This window comes from Elephantulus edwardii, unplaced genomic scaffold, assembly GCF_000299155.1.
Source record: "Elephantulus edwardii isolate Elephantulus edwardi_28Jun2011 unplaced genomic scaffold, EleEdw1.0 scaffold00018, whole genome shotgun sequence".
In the NCBI taxonomy this organism is placed as follows: Eukaryota; Metazoa; Chordata; class Mammalia; order Macroscelidea; family Macroscelididae; genus Elephantulus; species Elephantulus edwardii.
This window is the reverse complement of record NW_006399768.1, coordinates 26,878,652-26,897,862: the sequence shown is the minus strand read 5'-3', so window position 1 is coordinate 26,897,862 and position 19,211 is coordinate 26,878,652. Positions and strand designations below refer to the sequence as shown.

The window sequence follows — 19,211 nt, the reverse complement described above, 5'->3', positions numbered from 1 at the left end:
TAGCTCAAAGGCTATAGATTTCAATATGGACTATTACATAAACACATTGACATCAAGTCAAATTGACTTATAGCTGACTCCAGTAGTTTTCTGAATCTGTAAACTACCTAGGAGAAGATAACCCATCTTTCCCTTATGGAACGGCTAGTGTATCTGAACTCCGAGAGAGGTGGAGCATTTGGATCATGAATGCAACTCCTTACAGAATTCTCAAACAAAACCTCCAACAGAAAGAAAAGAAAATACTCACAACTGGACCAATAAACATCATGGAAAATTGAAAATATATTGATGTTATCAAGTATTTAGTTTTACTTGGATCCACAGTCATCAACTAAAAAAGCAGCAGCCATTTACCAAATTCTATTTTGTGGTGGGAAAATCTGCTGTCAAGAGCATCTTTTTTTTTTACATTATTTAATTTATTTACATGAAAGTTTATAGAAATTTACTTAGGGTTTCCAGTCATTCATTGTTGCACTTTTCTTCCTGACCACCCCCTCCCTCCAATTCACTCTTCTCCTCAAAAAGAAAAAAGAAAAACCCTTTTATTGTTATGCAATCCCTGCCCCAAAATCCACTCCACTATGCAGTATTCACTCTGTAATTCTGTAATGACAAGAATACTCATTCGTATATCCCTTTTAAACAGTTCTTTCTCTCACCTGTTTCAGTGCAATACACATCATTCCTCCCCTCCTTTTCTGTCTTCCCTCAACCCTGATGTCAGTCCCATTTTACAGCAGTGGCCTTATGCAATATATGTCCTTTTGTGACTGAGATATTTCACTCAGAATAATGTCCTCCAGGGTCACCCATTTTGCATAATATTTCATGAGTTCCTTGTTTTTCAATGCTGTATAGTATTCCATTGTGTGAATATACCACAGCTTCTCTATCCATTCGTTTGTTGATGGATACTTGGGTTGTTTCCAGCTTTTTGCTATTGCAAAAAAAGCTGCAATAAACATGGGTGTACATATATCTGCTTGAGTGGCGGTTATGGTTTCTATAGGGTAAATTCTCAGTAGTGGAATTGCTGGGTCAGATGATATTTCTACTTGCAACTTTTTGAGAAGACAACTTACAGCTTTCCATAGTGGTTGTACCATTTTACACTCCCACCAACAGTGAATAAGGGTTCCAGTTTCTCCACAACCTCACCATCATTTGACGTTTGTTGTTCTGTTAAATTTTGTTATTCTTATTGCGGTGAGATGATGTCTCATAGTTGTTTTGATGTCAAAGGGCATCTTTAAAGTACTAATGAGCAAAGATGTTTCTTCAAAGACTAAGATATATCTGGAAGCACGTGTGGCATCCACTTCCTAAACAGCATGCCCTTGGAAACTCTATGAACTTAGATAAATGTTGATAGTTACAGAAAGGCTTCAGACCTTTTGTTCATGGGGTCATTATGAGTCATGCTCTACTCAAAGGCAGTCCACAACAACAAGGTTTGTCTGACCTAAGCCATAGTACTTTCAATAGTTTCATATGCACATGTCTCTAATAACATAGGTACATAGAGATTGTGCTAATTCAAAGGCTGTTCAAATCCACCAGTGGCACCATAGGAGAAAGGTAGGCAATCCCATCCCATGTGATTTATATCCTCAAATAGCCACTGTAAGGTCAACTAGGACTTAGTTATAATTTGACAGTAATGAGTTGAGTTGAGTCATACAAATGTGAAAGCTGGACAATGAATAAGGCGTATAACAAGTATAAAATAAAAATTTTCTTTTTTTTAAAAAAAAAAAGAAGTGAGGTCATTGAATTACAGTATTAGCAAAGAATATTGAATATACCAAGTGCTGCCAAAAGAACAAACTCATTTGTATACAAAGAAGTGAAGTTAGGGTATTTCTTAGAAGCAAATTTAGTGAGACTTTATCTCACAGGCCTTCGGCAAGTCTTCAGGAGAACTTAGTCCATGAAAAAAGAGATTCAGCTTAGAAAAGTGAAGAGTAGGTAAAGAAGAAGATCTTCAATGAGGTAGATTGATGCAGTGAATTGCATAGTTCTGCACTCAGGGTTGAGCAAAGTCTCATTCTGTTGTGTACATGCTATGAGTTGGAGAAGACTTGACAATTTAATTATGTTAACAATGACAAAACTGTAACAAGTAAATCCTACACTAATACAACTATCCCTCTTTCTGCTTAACTAAATTTACTTAGTTTTCTCATTTTAATACCCCTGATGTATTTGGATATTCTTAGCAGTGCCACATCTCTTTTAGAAGAAATTGAGTTCAGAAGTCACGCCTAAGTTAGGTCATATTAAAGTTGCATCAAAGCCTATTCAAGAATCCCCCAAATCACATCAGCATGAACTATTGCATCACTCTCAGGTCTATTATGGTGTTAGTTCAACTTAGCATGGTAGCAGAAAGAGTTTAAACCAATGCCAAATCACCGTCATTGAGGGGATCTCCATTCTTGGTGACCCTCTATTGAGTTTCTAAGGCTGTGAATCTTTATGGAAGGAGATTGTTCATCTTTATTCCATTTAGTGGCTGATTAGAACTGTTGACGGTTTGATTAACATCTCAACAAGTAATGTAGCAAGGGTCATTAGAAAGGATTTAAAATACTTTTTTTTCCCCACCAAGTGAATATCTAGTCTCAGTATTTAACCACATGGTAGAAATTTTTTTGGTTGTTTATTTGCTTTTTTAAAATTTTCTACTAGTTTATTTACAAAATTAGAATACATTGTTTTTAAGAAAAAATTATTTCCATTTCCCTCACCTTGCCCCATCAAATTGTACTACCCCATAAAGAATCCCCTCCTCCCCCTGCACATCTTCATCCTTCTGCTTCCACCCTCTACCACTCCTCTTCAATCCTTATACTCATTCTAAAATAATGGCTTTATACAATATTTGTCCTTGTGGAACTGAATTAGTTCATTCAGCATAATGGTCTCCAGTCCCTCCCAAGTCAGGTAATAAGTTACAAAATCATTGCTCTTGCATGCTGCATAGTATTCCATTGTGTGAATGTACCATAATTTCCCAATCCATTTGTTTGTGGTTGAACAGTTTGGCTATTTCCGTGTTCTTGCAATGGTGAATAATGTTGCTATGAACATTGGTGTACAAATCTCAGTTCAGAGATAAAATTAATCTCTATATATGAGAGTCATTATGAGTCATACTTGACTCAATAGTACCTAGCAACAACAACAAATATGAGTGTAAAAGTATTCTGTTTAACTTGAATCCTAGAATTACTGTTAAAAATAGTTCATTCCTTAATTCGGTAATTTTTCCACTGAACTAGCCATTTTTTAAAAAGTAAACTTCTGGATTGGCTATGGTTCAGGGAAGCAGGAATTCTCACTTTACTTCTGGTGAGAATATAATTCATAGACTTTCTGAAGTCAATACAATCTAGTGGTTTGGAGTCAGGAACCCGAATCTCAATATGGTTCGCATACAGATTGGTTGTGTGGCCTTGGCCAATTTTTCTAAGTCCTTTAAGTATCATTTTTTAAAAAATCATTTTTAAATGGTGACAATGATGAAATCAAATTTGTAATGTAGCAAAGATCAAGTGAGTTACCATGCCTGGCACACTGCATGCATTCTTATGCTTGATTTTTATTATGATTTACATTATGATTATTACTTTTTAATATTATGATTTGGCAATGCAAACAACAGCCTTTAAATTAAACATAAGCTTCTGACTCAGAAATTCCATTTTTGGGAATCCAGCCTAAGGAAATAATTAAGGACACACACGACTTAGCTGTCAGGATGCTGTGGAATTCCAGAGGCATAAGTCTGGACATTAGTTGTTTGTATTCAGTCTTAACACTAGAGCTAGAAATACAAAATGCCTCCAGATCTCACCTGCTGGGAACTAACCTTTCTGTAATTTTTTTCTATGTGTAAAAACAAACCCACCCATTTAATTTGAATTATTAAGCGATACTATCTAGAATGGCAGTTATACAATTTTGTGGGAAAATTTTAATCTTCTATTTAAAAATCTTTCTGACGCTTCAAGTTTTGGGATTTTTTTCCTCAGCTCAGTGAAAAAAATTGTTTCAGTTGACAATAATTAATTAATAACAAGATTAGCCTTAGGACAGTGTTTACTTGGTATGCATCCCTAAATCTCCTGTATTAAAATTCATTCATTTGTTTATTAAACATGTGGGTTTCTGCATCTGTCCCAAGCCTGCAAAATGAGAGTCCAAGACAAGAGCTTGGAATCTTTCTAAAAAGACCCTCTGCGTAAGCATGCTAACATTTCAGTCCTACTTTTGCGGGAGATGAGAAGCACCCATCCACCTAGAGAAATGATCACCTGTTTTTTCAGGAAGTTGAGCAGTTCAAGGTCATGGTCTGTCATAGCATAATTTGAAAAGAGAATCAGAAGTGAATTATTTTTATGAGGAAAATATGAGAATGCTGTGGTTTTTCTTTGTTCTTTTCTGGCTTGTGGGAATATGTTAATTATTTTTATATTTTTTTTCCCTTTATGCCTGTATCTGTTTCTGTACAGATAGATTTATGGCATTTTATCAGTGAATTAAGAATTTCAAGCATCTCATCTGTAAAGAATGTACACATAAGCATTCCACCCTTTGAAGGATACTTTCTTATAAACTCCTGTATGCCTAACAAAAAGTAACAGCTGCACAGCCTAGGTCTGGTGAAAGGGTTCCTTTTTCTCTCTACTCTCTGTTCCTTGTTGGAAGATTAAATGTATTGCTGCAGATGAATGGAGCTGAAAGATTGACTTACAAAAAGGAAAATGAGGTCCACTGTATGGCAACCATTCTGCAGGACAGAAGGAATGTCCCATGGATTCTCTCTTGTAGATCACTCATTTAAGTTGTTTGAAATGAAAGAATAGAAGTTCTCATTTTTAAATCTTATACTGCGGTGTGTGTGTGTGTGTGTGTGTGTGTGTGTGCAAATCAGTAAGGAAAAAATGAGGGCAGCATCCTAGTAACCCAGATTTTATGTTTATGAACTATTAACAAGCACTGGAGCTTTCTTCTTACAATGCTATGGGAGTCATATTTAAAGATGACAACCAATCAAGGAAACTGTTAATGGGTAAAACTGAAGAGTGCAAGGGACCCAAGGGGGAAAGGATGGGAACAGAGAGGTGAGAATGAGTAGGGGCAAAACCACAAGGTTGTACAATTTGGTGAGTGTGGAAAGGGAGTGAAGGAAATGGGAAGGATCCAGCAGAGACCTGAAAAGACAATGTGATGAAGACAATGTAAAGACAATGTAACTATAGTGGTGATTAATTTTATAAAACATAATGCATGGGAATGATTGTATGAAACACAGTGTGCATGAAGAATAACATGAAACACAATGCATACGAACTTTATAAGCAAACTATTATAATTTTTTTTAAAAAAAACCAAACCTGAAAGCTGCAGCAACTGCAAATAACCAAAATTTTTCTGAGTGACTAAAGATTTATGTGTGTATAATAATTCATATATGTTCAACAAATGTGTCTATCTTTATTTATGCAACAGGATACTAGAAGCTTTTATTATTTTGTACAATTTTAAGTATTTATATTTAAAAGCTGAGCCAACAGAATATAGAAATTATCAAATAAGATCATTAAAAAGGCCTAGAAAAGAACATTAACAGAAAACTGCCAGAAGTTCAAGCTGAATTTAGAAGAGGCCTTAGCACAAGAGATATCATTACTGATAGCAGATGGATTCTGGCTGAAATCAAAAAATACTAAATAATGCTTATTTGTGCTTCACAGACTGTTCAAAAGCATTTTCTGTGTGGATCGTAATAATTTATGGCTGACATTGAGAAGAATGGGAATCTCAGAACACTTAATTATACTCATATAAAACCTATATCTAGATGAATAAGCTGTTGTCAAACAAAATAAAGAAGCACAGCATTGCTTAAAACCAAAAATGATGCATGTCGGGAGAGGCTGGAGATGATTATGCAGAGTGAACTAACTCAGTCTCATAAGGACAAATACTGCATAAGATGATTATTGTAGAAATAGAAGGATTACTAGTAAGAAGTGTACCAAAGTCCAAAAGGGAGGGGGAGGGAAGAGAGGTACTAAGAGTGAGGAGAAGGAAATCTTGATGTAACAGAGTTTGATGGGCCAAGTCAGAGAGTGAAGTAATTGGGAAAAATCTTGTTGGGACCTGAAAAGGTAGGGTATTGACAGGCAGAGAATCAATGGTGATTAATTTTATAAGACACAGCATATGAGAATGACAATGTGAAACACATTATGAATGGAGGAATGCATGAAACACAAAGTATATAAACAACACAATGTATACAACTTTTGTATGTAAGTCAATATAAAATAAAATTTTAAAAAGAAAAGTATATGTAAAGATTATACCCTTTCTCCACACCTATTCAATCTGTACACTGAGAAAATACTAGAGAAGCTGAATTCTATGAGGAAGAATATGGCATTAGAATAGGAGGAAGAATCATCACCAACCTGCATTATACAGATGAAATAATCTTACTTGATCAAAGTAAGGAGGACTTTAAGCACTTGTTACAGATCATAGAATACAGCCTTCAATTTGGATTGTATCTCAACATCTAGAAGAAAAAACATCCTCAATACTGGAATGATAAGCAACATCATGAGAGATGTAGAAAAAAAATTAAAGTTGTCAATGACTTCATCTTACTTGGATCCACAATTAACACCCTTGTTACCAGCAGTCAGGAAAGCAGAGACATTGCATTGGGCAAGTCTCCAAAATGATGAAGCACAATGATGTCAGTCTGAAGACCAATGTGTGCCTGGCACAGGCCATGGTCTTCTCAATCACCTGCCACATACGTGAAAGCTGGATAATAAATACAGACGACAGAAGAAGAATTGATGCCTTTGAATTGTGATGTTGGAAAAGTGTAGTGACTATCTCACAGACTGCCAAAAAAACAGACTTGTCTTAGGAAAAGTTCAGTCAGAATGCTCCTTGAAAACAAAGAGGGTGAGGCTTTGTCTCACATATTTTGGCCGTGTTACTAGGAGAGGCTATTCCTTGGAAAAGGACATCATGCTTGGAAAAGGAAGGGGTCAGTGAAGGAAAGAAAGGCCTTTAACAAGATGGATTGACACAGTGACTGCAATGATAGGTTGAAGTTCAGAGATTGTGAAAGTGGAAAAGGACAGGACAGAGTTCAGATCTCTTTATAGAGTTGCTATGAGCGGTATTTGACTTGACAGCAACTAACAACAACATATTTGAAAGGTTTCATATTTATAACAAAAACAAAAATTTAGTCTAATATAAATGAAACTTTTAGGAGTTTCTCCCTGTATTCTTATATCCAAATCTAATTCAAACCCAAGTCTAGTATGATAAATGTAACACTATGGGGTTGTTGGGGTTGGTTTTTTTTCTTTCTTTTCTATTGGTCAACCCAGCAGCAATCAACTCCATCCATCCCATTCTACCTTCTTTTGTCCCCCTTTGTCCACATATGCATTCAAATGCCCCTACCTCTACACAGGAAAAATCTTCTGATGTAATTTCTTAGCAGCTGGTATTTCTTCTTTCTCCTATAAGCTGTCATATACAGATATTCCAAAACTGAGATCCCTTTTCTGCTACAAAAGTCACTGAGTACCCATTGAAGGTCTTCCACTCTTCTTTTTATTTAACAGCTATTTAGTGAGTGCCTATTATGTACTAGATATTGTTCCAGATATTTTGGACATATCAGAGAGCAAACTGATCTCTGCCTTCATGGAGCTTACAGTCAAGCATTTCCCACTTCACTTGCACATTGACCCAGGCAAGTCTGTATCTCTCTGGGCTTCAACAGCTAAACAGGAAGAATATGCAGGCCCAGGACAGACCCTGGATAACATGTTTGCTGTTCTGTAGATTCCCAACAAGACCCTTGCCCCTTGCCCCAGCCTACATCTTAGCCAACAGATAGGCCTGGGTGTTGATTTTGAATAAGAAAGCACACTGAGGACAGGGGGATGGAGCTGGATGGTGGTGGTAGAGGAGTCGTGCAGGGCCGATGATGGCTACACAAATTGTTGATTCTGCTGCTGCCGTTCCTGGGTAGCTGCCTTGCTGGCTAGGTCCTTGGTCTTGTCTGTAGCTGCCCGTGCCATCTCCTTTACCTTTTCCTTGGCTTCCCTGGCAGTTTAAACAAGTGTCTTAGAACGGGCTTTACCTAATAGCTTGGCCAAGATGTATTCCAAACCCTCATAGTCTTAGTCACTATGATTTTAAACCGAGCCAGCCCAAATTCCTGGACTGGAGGAATTTTGTTTGGAGACACCAAACAAGCTAGAAGACACCCAGGCTTCTAGGCAGATTTCGGTCCAACCACTGTTAGCAGAGTTCTCACAGTGAAAACAGCATTCTTCCACCACCATCAGCCGGGCATGGTTGATGTTTCCAGGTGAAGGTGATCATGATCTGATTCTGTGGGTCCACAGTAGAGTCCTCCAGTGGAGGACACCAAGTGAGCAACATCGGCAGGAAATAGTCACCACTCAGCCCAGCAGGGCATCTCGTTGGACTTGTTGGAGTCTTTGGGACAGGAGTTTCTAGTCAGGGGTAACTTCCCAGAGTCTTCCAGCAAGACATGTTTGCTGTAGAGAACTCTGGAGCATGCGCTGCCCCAGGAAATATTTCACCATTGTGCTGGCTGGGTAGGGCTCACCTTCTATGAAGCATGAGGAGTGTAGAGCCTGGGGCCACATGGAGACCCAGCTAGAGGTCGGTGCACACCTGCAAGGCTTCCTCAATCACCAACGTACCAAACCCACGCTTCCACTTCTCATTAGGAGTGGTCAGGGAGCGCCGGTCTTCCACTCTTTTATACATAAAAACATCCTGTCGGTAGGAGTCATATCTCCTAGTCAGAAAAAGTGAAAAATCTAGTCCAATGATCAAGGCAATGTCCTCTGACTACTGGAAAGTGGATATGTGGAGGCAGATAGATGGAGTGGAGTGAGTTGAGAAGCAAAAAGGGGGCTAGTCTGTCAGGACAACTTGAAACTATAGTGAAAACTGGCCAGAAGTGCCTAGAGCTTTCAGGACTAAATCTCTAGTTCTAATCATTAAATCTGCATTCATAGTTCATTCACCATAGACAAATGGTGATCTGTTTTGTCATTAGGTGGCCAGAGAGTAGTTTTTATCAACCCTGTGTGCTGGAGCTCTGGCGACATAGGCCTTTGTGAGTTGCAGTGCTCACCCAAATGTTCGGGGATGACTCAGACTCCTCAGTGTCTCTACAGGAGAAAGATGGGCAGTCTCCCCCTACGCAATTATAGCCTCAATAATCCACTGCAGGGTAAGCTACAAGCCAGTTCCAACTTGATAGCAGTAAGTTTGAATTTCTGTGGAACATAAAAAATCCTGCCTCATCTTTGCACTGTCCTCACAGAATGTGATATGCTGAAGTGAATTGTTACAGTCACAGTGTCAATGCATCTTGCTAAAGATCTTCCCCTTTTTTTGCTGATCCTCTATTTTTCTAAGCATTATATCTTTTTCTCAGGACTACTCATTTATCCTAATGTACCCAAAATCTATGGGCATCATTCAAAACATTGTTTTCAAAGGCTCGAGCATCCCAATAACTCGTAGGTCTTATTTTCTAATGTAAAATGAAACTCTTTTGTGTGTGTACACTTAAATATAAGGGTTTTCAAAAACTAGAAAATAAACGTTATATGTTGTGAGTCAGCTCTGATGTAAAATGGAACAAAATACAAAGTCCAGTCATAGTTGTTGCTATGTTTGAAGCCATAGTGGCAAACATTTTGTCAAATCATCTCAATGAGGTCTTCTCTCTTTTTTTTCACTGACCCTTTTAAAATAAGAAGAGTGAATAATTCTAAATCTTATCTTGATATAATAAGAGAAATGTCTATAACTCGACATAAGGTTGTCTGAGATTGGAGCCAGATTCTACTGAAGATAAGAAACTGGAAAAGGCAAAGCAAAGGCCATTAATGCAATTTTCATTCAACTAGTTCACTGTTTTTACTTATGGTCTACCTATCACCTTATTGGTGGAAACTGAAAATACATTGATGTATTTCAGTATTTCATATTCTGAAAGACCAGGAGCAGAGACCTGGTCTGAATTCTACTAATCTCAGCTTAACTACGGCAGATTCCTCTACCCTGCCAGGATGATGGTGGCGGTTGTTATGTGCTGTTGAGTTGACTGTCATTCATAGTACCCTTTGTAAAATAGCTCTGAACCCTGCTCTATCCTGCGTCAATCTCACTGTCTCTAATACACCTACTCTCATTATCCTACTTGTTTCAATTCATCTCATCTGGGATCTTCCTCTCCTGTGCTGTCCCTCAACCCACCCAAGCATCCTTATCTTAAGACTGGTCTCTCCTAGCTGCATGCCCAAAGTATGTGAGACAGAGCCTCAAAATCCTTGCCTCCAAGAAGCAGCTTGGTTTCACCCTCTCCAGGAGAAACCTGTCAGTTCTCTTGGAAGTCCATAGTATGTTCTATATTCTTGTCCAGTACAACTTTGTCTGTCATCCTTGGCCATTGTCCAACTCTCTGATGCAATTGCAACGACCGTGGCCTGGATTAGGTGCACCTTGGTCTCTAAGACATCCTTTCTCTTTAGCACTCTGGAGCTGTCCCTGACAGCAGATTTTCCTAACGTAATTTGTCTTTTTATTTTCTTACTTCTGTTGCCAAGAGTGTTGATTGCCGAACCAAGCAAGCTCAAATTGCTAACAGTCTCAATCTCTTCCCCATCTATGATGATGCTGCCATTTGGCCCAGTGGTGAGAATCTTTATTTTCTTGACATTAAGCCACATTCCATACTGCAAACTACGGTTCTTGACCCTCTGCAGTAAGTGACTCAGGCCCTCTTCAGTTTCAGCAAGTTGGTTGTTGTTGTTGATTGTCGTTCAGTCAAGCACGATTCATAGTGACCCTATGGACAAAAGGTCTGAAGCCTTTCCATAACTATCATCATTTATCAAAGTTCATAGGGTTTCCAGAGGCATGTTGTTTAGGAAGTGTATGTAACTCCTGCTTCTAATTAACAAGTTGGTACTGTCTACTGATTCATAATATCTCCAATAACTTTCACATTTTTTTCACATAGAATAAGATATCATTCTGTTGTTTGGAACATCGACCTCTCATCTCTACCTTCCCATCTCATGTCTAGTCCGCTGGCAACCATGTCAGTATTTCTAGAGCTCAGAATCAGGGAATCTGGCCTATACTTCTAACTCTATTCACTCTCCTGGGAAAAGCTTACCCATACCCATTCTTCTGTTTATACTTACAACCAAAACATTCTAACCTCAATCTCCCTGTTACAGCTCACTCTTGAGCTCCAGATGATAATATCCAGTAACAATTCCCTGAAAAAGCAACAAGCACTTCAAAAGATTTCAGATAAAATGCATCATCACTCACCCTCCTTCAAAGATTATCTTTCTGTCTCAGTACATGACAATACCGTCACTCTTTTTCTTATGTCAGTAACCTGGAAATCACTTTGAGATTTTCATTCTCATTCACACAAGTGTTCTCTCTCTTGCACCTGCATATCAAAATAGTATCTACAACTTTCCATCCCACCTTTATTGCCGAAAACCCCCTCAAGCCCATTACTGTGGAGTCAGCACCAACTCAGCTGACACTCCAGCAGGTTTTCAGAGGCTGTAAATATCAAAGGAGGAGATTTCTCACCTTTATCGTGCAGAGCCACTGGTGGATTCTAACCACCAGAGACTTAGCTGTGCTTTGAGTTAGTTGCACCACTCCCTCCAAACTACTCCACTTGGATTGCCTATGCTTATGGCCTAGTCTGAGGAGCTCTGGTGACCTAGTGGCAAGAAGCTGTGCTGCAATCCCGAAGGCCCGAGATTCGAGGCCACCAGCTGCTCTCTGGGAAATGGATAGACAATCTCCTCCCTATCCAATTGACTGCCTCTGAAAACCTGCTTGAGGGTCAGCTATGGGTCAGTTCTGACTTGAAAGTACACAACAACAACAACATTGCCTAGTCTATGTTATCATTATCTCTTTTCTCTTTGAAGTTCCTCCTTGTGTCTGTGCTTTCCAATTCCCACTGGAGAACTCTTAAATGATCTTTCTAAACACATAAAACTCATCAATTTAATTCTACACTAAAATACGTCAATATTTTCCTGTTGTTCACGTGTTCAAATCTAAAACTCATAATATGGTATGAATGAAATGCTTTCCCTACCCTTGTAGTTGTATTTAAGCTTCTTTCATTCATTCATTCCATTAACTTCACTATTCACTCAGCTTGCTTTATATTCTTTAAAGCTCCCAATGAAAACCCGTCTCAGTGCTTACCATTGCAAGCTGTCCTTTCAGCACAGAGATTCACAACCCTCGCTATATCCTAACAATTGCTTTTGGTCTGGCCATTTTCAAGTATCATTGATGATACTCAAGATTGACCTTTCCCAACTCTTGAGCTACTTAAATCCTTGGACAGACATATCAAGATGCGAAGGTGTTAAAGAGTAATGATGCCAATTTAAAGACTAAGTTGCATTTTATTCAAGCCATAGTCTTTTCAATTTCTTGCTATGCATCTGAAAGTAAAATAATGAATAAGGCTAATAGATGAAATATCAATGTCTTTGAGTTATGGTGTTGGAGAATAGTATTGAATATTCTTGGCATTGCCCCAAAATAAACAAATATATCAAAGAGAAAGTACAACCAGGATTCTCCCTGAAAGCAAAGATGGTGAAACTCCCTCTCAGATACTTTGAGCATGTTATTAGAAGAGACGAGACCTTGGGAAAAAGTATCATACTTGGAAAGGTGGAGGGTCAAGGTAAAAGAAGAAGACGATTCTTAACAAGATGGTTTGACACAGTGGCTATAACAATAGGGTTGAGTGCATCAGAGACAGTGAATATGGGACAGGGTTCAGAACCATTGTTCATAGGGTCCCTATGAGTTGTAGCTCACTCAATGGCACTTAACAACTACATGCTAAATTACTGGTCCCCATATTCACAGTAACAGTACCTCTAGTGTCTTAGTACTTATGGAACTGTCTCATTAACCGAGAGGAGTCACCTCTTTGCTGATTCTAATCCACCAGCATCACTACAGGAAAAAGATGAGCAATCTTTCACGTGATATACAGCCTCTGAACGGCAACTGGAGGTCAATTATTAGTAGGTTCTGACTCCATAGAAATAAGTTTGCAGGGAGCTCTGGTGGCCTAGTGGCAAAAAGCTGTGCTGTAATCCCAGAGGAATGCAGTTTGAATCCACCAAATGCTCCGTTGGAGAAGGAGGGGCAATGCCCTCCTCCTGTACCAGTCAGATGTGATTTGACAGTACACACACACACAAAAAAAAAAAAATTAAAAAAAAGAAATAAGTTTGAATATTTCTTTGTTTTCTGGGGTTCTTTTTTTTTTTAGGTCATTGTATTTATAAAATTAGGCAACGTTACCATCCATCATACTATCTGTGCAGAAATAGTCACATGATCCCTCTCTAACCAATGAGAACTAACTGGAATTCTCCAAAAAGACTTTTTTAAAATCGAAGCTCTCAACTAGCATGTCTCTTCAGGCATGTTTAATGGCATGGATTAAACTAGCATGTTTATTGTTTTGTCCTCTGATTCTTGATACCCACATGTAACACCAAGATGTTAAGTAAAATAGACATTTTAGAACAAGAAAAGAGGGGTGTCACATTATGATAGTAGAAAAGGAAAGTAGAAGGATCTTTTGGTTCTGATACTTTCTCTAGACTCTGTTATATATTGTTATTGTTGTTGATACGTGCTGTCACTTCCACTATGACCTTATGAGGAACAGATTTGAACTTTGTCTTATCCTGTACCATCCTCACATTATCTGACAATCTTGAGTCCATTGCTGCAGTCATTGTGTCAATTCATCTCATTGAGGTTTTTCCTCTTTTTCACCGACCCTCCCCCTTTCTAGGCATAAGATCTCTTTCTAAGGAAGAGGCCCTCTTAACAAATATGCTCAAAATATGTGATTTGAAGCTGTGCTATCCTTGCCTCTAAGAATCACTCTGGTTGCATTTTCTTTAAGATATATTTGTTTGTTCTTTTGGCAGTCTATGGAATACTCAGTAATTTTCTTGGACACCGCAACTCAGAGGCATTGATTATTTTCCTATCATCCTTATTTATTGTTACCTCTCAAATACGTAACAAGTGATGGAAAAGACCATTGCCTGAATCAGGTGCACCTTAGTCTTTAAACTGGCATCATTACTTCTCAGTACTTTGGAGAGTTCCCTGACCACAGACTTTCCCAATGTAATCCATCTACTGATCTCCTGAGTGCTGGTACCAAGAAGGTTGATTGTGGATCCAAGCAAGAATAAATCATTTTCCGTTTCATTCTTTTCTCCACCTATCATGACGTTGCCTTCAGGCCAGTGGTGAGGATTTTTGTCTTTTTGATGTTGAGATGTAATCTTATTAAAGGCTATAGTCTTTGTTTTAGATGTCCCTAAGTCAATTTTTAACCCTTGTTGTGTAGCATGGAGTCAGATTCAACTTATAGCTAATCCTTCAACCAATCTTCAGCAAATCACATGGGAGGAGATTGCCCAGGTTTCTCTAGTAGAGCAGCTGGTGGATTTGAACTGTGTAACTGTGTATTGGTAGCACAATTCCTTATCACCTCAGTTCACCTTAATCACACTTGTTATTGTTGTTGCTGTTATGTGCTGTCAAATTGCCTGTGACTAACAGAGACCCTGTGTACAACAGCTCTGAACCCTGCTCTATCCTGAGCCAACCTTACTGTCTCTAACACATCTACCCCCATTACCCTAATCACTGAATCAACCTATCTCATTGAAGGTCTTCCTCTTATGTACTGTCCCTCCACCACCCCAAGCATGATGTTCCTCACCAAGGATTGATCACTTCTTACAACATTTATTTAACATATTTTCAGAAGAAACAAGTACTTAGAGACATCATGCTGGGAAAAGTTGAAGATCTGAAAATGAGAGGAATTACTTTGGATACCTTTGCAGGAGGAATGAGTCAGATAGGGACATCATGTTGAGAAAGTTAGAGGGTCTATGAAAGAGAGCAAGACCCTCAATGAGATGAATTGATGCAGTGACTACCATAATTGGTTTGATCATGACAGAATTTGTGAGTATGGTGTTATAGGGCAAGGTTCAGATCTGTTGTTTATAGAGTCACTTTGAGTTGTAGTGACCTTGGAAACACCTAACAACACCTCTTGATACAACCACTCTGGAAGGCAGTTTGGTGCTTCCTCAAAAAGTTGAACATAGAAATTCCATATGACCCAGCTATTCCAGTTCTAGGAATATACTCCAAGGAAATTAGAACTGAGACACGAACAGAGATTTGTACATCAATGTCCATAGCAGCATTATTCAACATTACAAGACCATGGAACAGTCCAAATGTCCAACCACAATCAAAGATTGAGAAGTTGTAGTACATTCACACGATGGAATACTACACAACACTCAAGAGCAACCATTTAGAAAATTACTACACAACTTGGGAGAGACAAGAGAGCATTATGCTGAGTGAAATAACTCAGTAATAAGGATAATAAAAAGGATAAATATTGCATAGGACCATTATTGTAAAAACAGAAGGATAAGTAATAAAACATGTTTGAGGACCCAAGGAGAACAGAGGGGTTAGAGAGGGCAAGGGGGAAATCACAGGGTCACACAATTTGGTGGTTGGAGGGAAGAGGGTAAAAAAAATGGAAAGAATCCCTCGGGTATCTAGAAAGACAGGGTTACAGTGGTCATAGTTCAATGGTGATTGATTTTATAAAACATGAGAATGATTGTATGAAGCACAATGTGAATGGAAGATAATGTGAAACACAATGTATACTAACTTTGTATGCAACTAATGTAAAATTTTTAAAAAGTATATTAAAAATAATAACTCTAAAAAGGGGGGGGGAAGAAAAAGAGTAAAAGACACACTCTTTCCCCAGAAATAACCCAACCCTTCATGAGACAGTGTAGAACTCCCTTATTGAATATTCAAGGTTGTAATCTTTACAAAATCAAATTGCCAGGTATTTCTCCTGGGGGACTTCTAGGTGAGTATGAACCACCAAACTTTCTGTTGAACAATGAAGCATCACCTATGAATCAATTCTGACTTGGCAAAGAGTTGTTAAGTTAAAGGACTCTTGGGCCATTAAGACTACAAATCCTATTGATTTATCAGGTACAAGTTGCTTTTCAGTTCCCAATGAGAATAAGATCAGTCTATTAGTTATGTGTTTATGGGGAAGGAGGTAAATTGAAGATAATTGAGATGTCAAAATATTGTTTGTAATATTACAAAGTACTGCTATAGCAATATTTTTCAATGCCATGACCAGAGAAACTTCCTTCGTTCACACAAGACTGCTCTTAAAGGATTATTCTGTATAGTTTTGTTTTGTTGGGGTTCCTTTACCTCCATTACTTTTTAAATCTTCGCAATATTGCTATAATCACAGGAAAGTGACATCTTTTTGTACTAACTGAAATTCAGCTTTAAAATTACATTAAAAACTGCAAAATGATTCTAATCTAAAGCTGTATCTTGAAGTGTTAGTGAAAATGGAAATTATTTTTTTTCTGCAATTACTGTCCCTGGATTAAAAGAAAACAACAAAAACAACAATGATTAGCATATGTTTCTAGTGTCTATAAAATAAGCATAACTATCATTCTTAGAGGATATACAACCACAATACTCCTTGGACAGGAAAATAGAAAGACCATCTTGTTTCACTTGAACACATTAACAGGGTGGCACAGTCCTTCGGGTGGGATGCTGTTGACCAAAAGGCTGTGTCTCAAGTGGTCCAAATCCACTAGTGGCTCCAAGAAAGAAAGATGGGAGTTCTCATCCCAATAAGATTTTCATACAGGAAACTGACAGAGAGTCACTCTGAGTCAGGATAGACTCTTGGGCAGTAAGTAAGAAAAGGGCATGATGGTTGGTGAACTGAGAGGTCAGAGAAAAAACAAGAGTAACAGTCCATGGCACATAAGGGCATGGGGGCTGTAACAATAGGCTTATGTACTGCAGAGATGGTGCAGATGTGTCAACATTTCACTCTGTTAAACATAAGGCCACCATAAGTAGAGCTGACTCAGTGTCAACTAACAATAATAGTAATAAATATAGGGAGAAAAGATTAAAAATAGCAAAATAGTATCCTTTGGGGGAGGTTACTCGGCATGTTGCTTTAATTAAGACAAAAATACCAAAAATACAACCACAAAGTGAATTCTTAGTATTTAAGAAAACAAATTGGACGCTTCTTGAACTTTCTTTTGAAAAATTATTGAAAAGGCAAAAGATTTCTACCATCTGAAGAGAACCAAAAGTCACTGTGAAAAAGTAGATAAGTAACAAGGAGAGGGAAAAGAAGTAAGTATAGGATTTTCCACTTTTTTAAAGTAAGTCTGCATTTTTAACCAATCTGAATATTTAAAGAAAGAATAATTTTATCAAATGACTAATGATGTTGCTAGGTATTATAGAGCCAATTTTGATTCATAGTGACCCTGTGTTCAACAATACCCTGCTAATCCTACCCGACTCTCCCAATCTCTGTTGTTTTTATGTTCATTGTTGCATCCATCTCATTAAGAGTTTTCCTTTTTCACTGGTCCTGTACTTTCTCAAGTATCATGACTTATTCTAGCATTGATCTTTCCTGATAATAAGTACTAATATTCTGTAGAATAACTCAGAAAATTGGCAGTTGACACATTATCACTTTAGGTGTCATACATGAATATATATTGTCTGGGAATATAGCTAGTTAAAGCATTCTGCTTGATTTTAATAGTGAAGAATTCTATATGCAAGCAATTAAACCAAAATAGCATGCAATTTCTTTTTAATTTTCTCTTTTTAATGAAAGGAATTTCACTAATGTTCTTCATTTCCTGACTAGTTACCCCAGTTATTCTCTCATGTTAAACACTGTGGTCCATGACTCAATAAAGACATGTAGAGACGTAAACCCCTCTTAACAATCAGAGCACTATTAGCAAGCAAAGGGACAGGCTTAAACAAGACAAAATAGGCATGGTATTTCTCTTCTCTTTAGACAAAAATAAACTATGTGGATTGGCTGAAGAAAGAGATTGAAAATATATTGGAAGACAAACAGAATATTGGGGGAAAGTGATAAACATTTATCCTTTGTACAAAAAAGCAAATTGAATGACTCCCATAGAGAAAAAAAGAAAAAAAGTTCAAAATCTAACTCCAGCAAGCCATGAGAGGTGCCAGATACTACTGAGAAGCAAACTCTTAGATAACTCTTCCCTGTGCTTTGTCCCTGTAAGTATGTGAAAGCAGTGAGTAAAAAGCCTCAGGCCTGGCTGGCAGATGTGTGACCACCTTCTCATCACAGAAAAAAGACAAGAGAAAAAAGAATCTCTCTAAATGTTCGCAAAATGATATTTCTATCTTACGGGCCTAAATATGCATGACTTATATTGACTTCAAAGAAGGATCTCTAGGGAAAAAAAAAAAAAAGAAGGATCTCTACAGCTGAGGATAATATGGATTGATTGAGTCATTCCTTATTTAACAACTGACAAATTGCCTTCATACACATTGCAATGTCTTGGGTCCACTGTAAGATTTATCTGGAAAGGCACATTATTTTGAAAAGACTGATTCAGGAAACATCATAGTCTAAGAAATGTATTCTCTTCTCCCCGCACCACCCCCCCAGCAGAGAAACTCCTAGTGAAAGATTGATGAGGAATATTTTGAAAGCTGCTAATTTTCACAACACAGAATTGTTGTTGTTGTTGATGTTGTTAAGTGCCGTCGAGTCACAGGCGACTCATAGCGACCCTATGAAGGACAGTCCTCGACGCTTGGGTGCCTTTCAACCTCTCTCCAGGTTCATAGGGTTTCGGAGGCAAGCTATTATGAAAGTGGATGCCACTCCTCCTTTCCAACACAGAGTAGCTAAAGCAAAATTGAAAAACTTATACTCATTGTCATTAAGACAGAACCAATTCATAGTCGGACCCTCCTACGAGTTTTCGGAAGTGTTAAATCACATAGGAGAAGATCGCAAATCTTTCTTCCTTAGAGCTTCTGGTGGGTTCACTCTGCTATAGAGATACTACCTTTGGGTAAGCAGTGTA

The 19,211-nt window shown here is 38.0% G+C and overlaps 1 pseudogene; it reads right to left on the bottom strand.

The window, feature by feature from the left end:
- Nucleotides 1–8,045: 8,045 nt before the first annotated feature.
- Nucleotides 8,046–8,669, bottom strand: LOC102866000 (annotated as a pseudogene).
- Between the last annotated feature and the right edge of the window lie 10,542 nt (nt 8,670–19,211).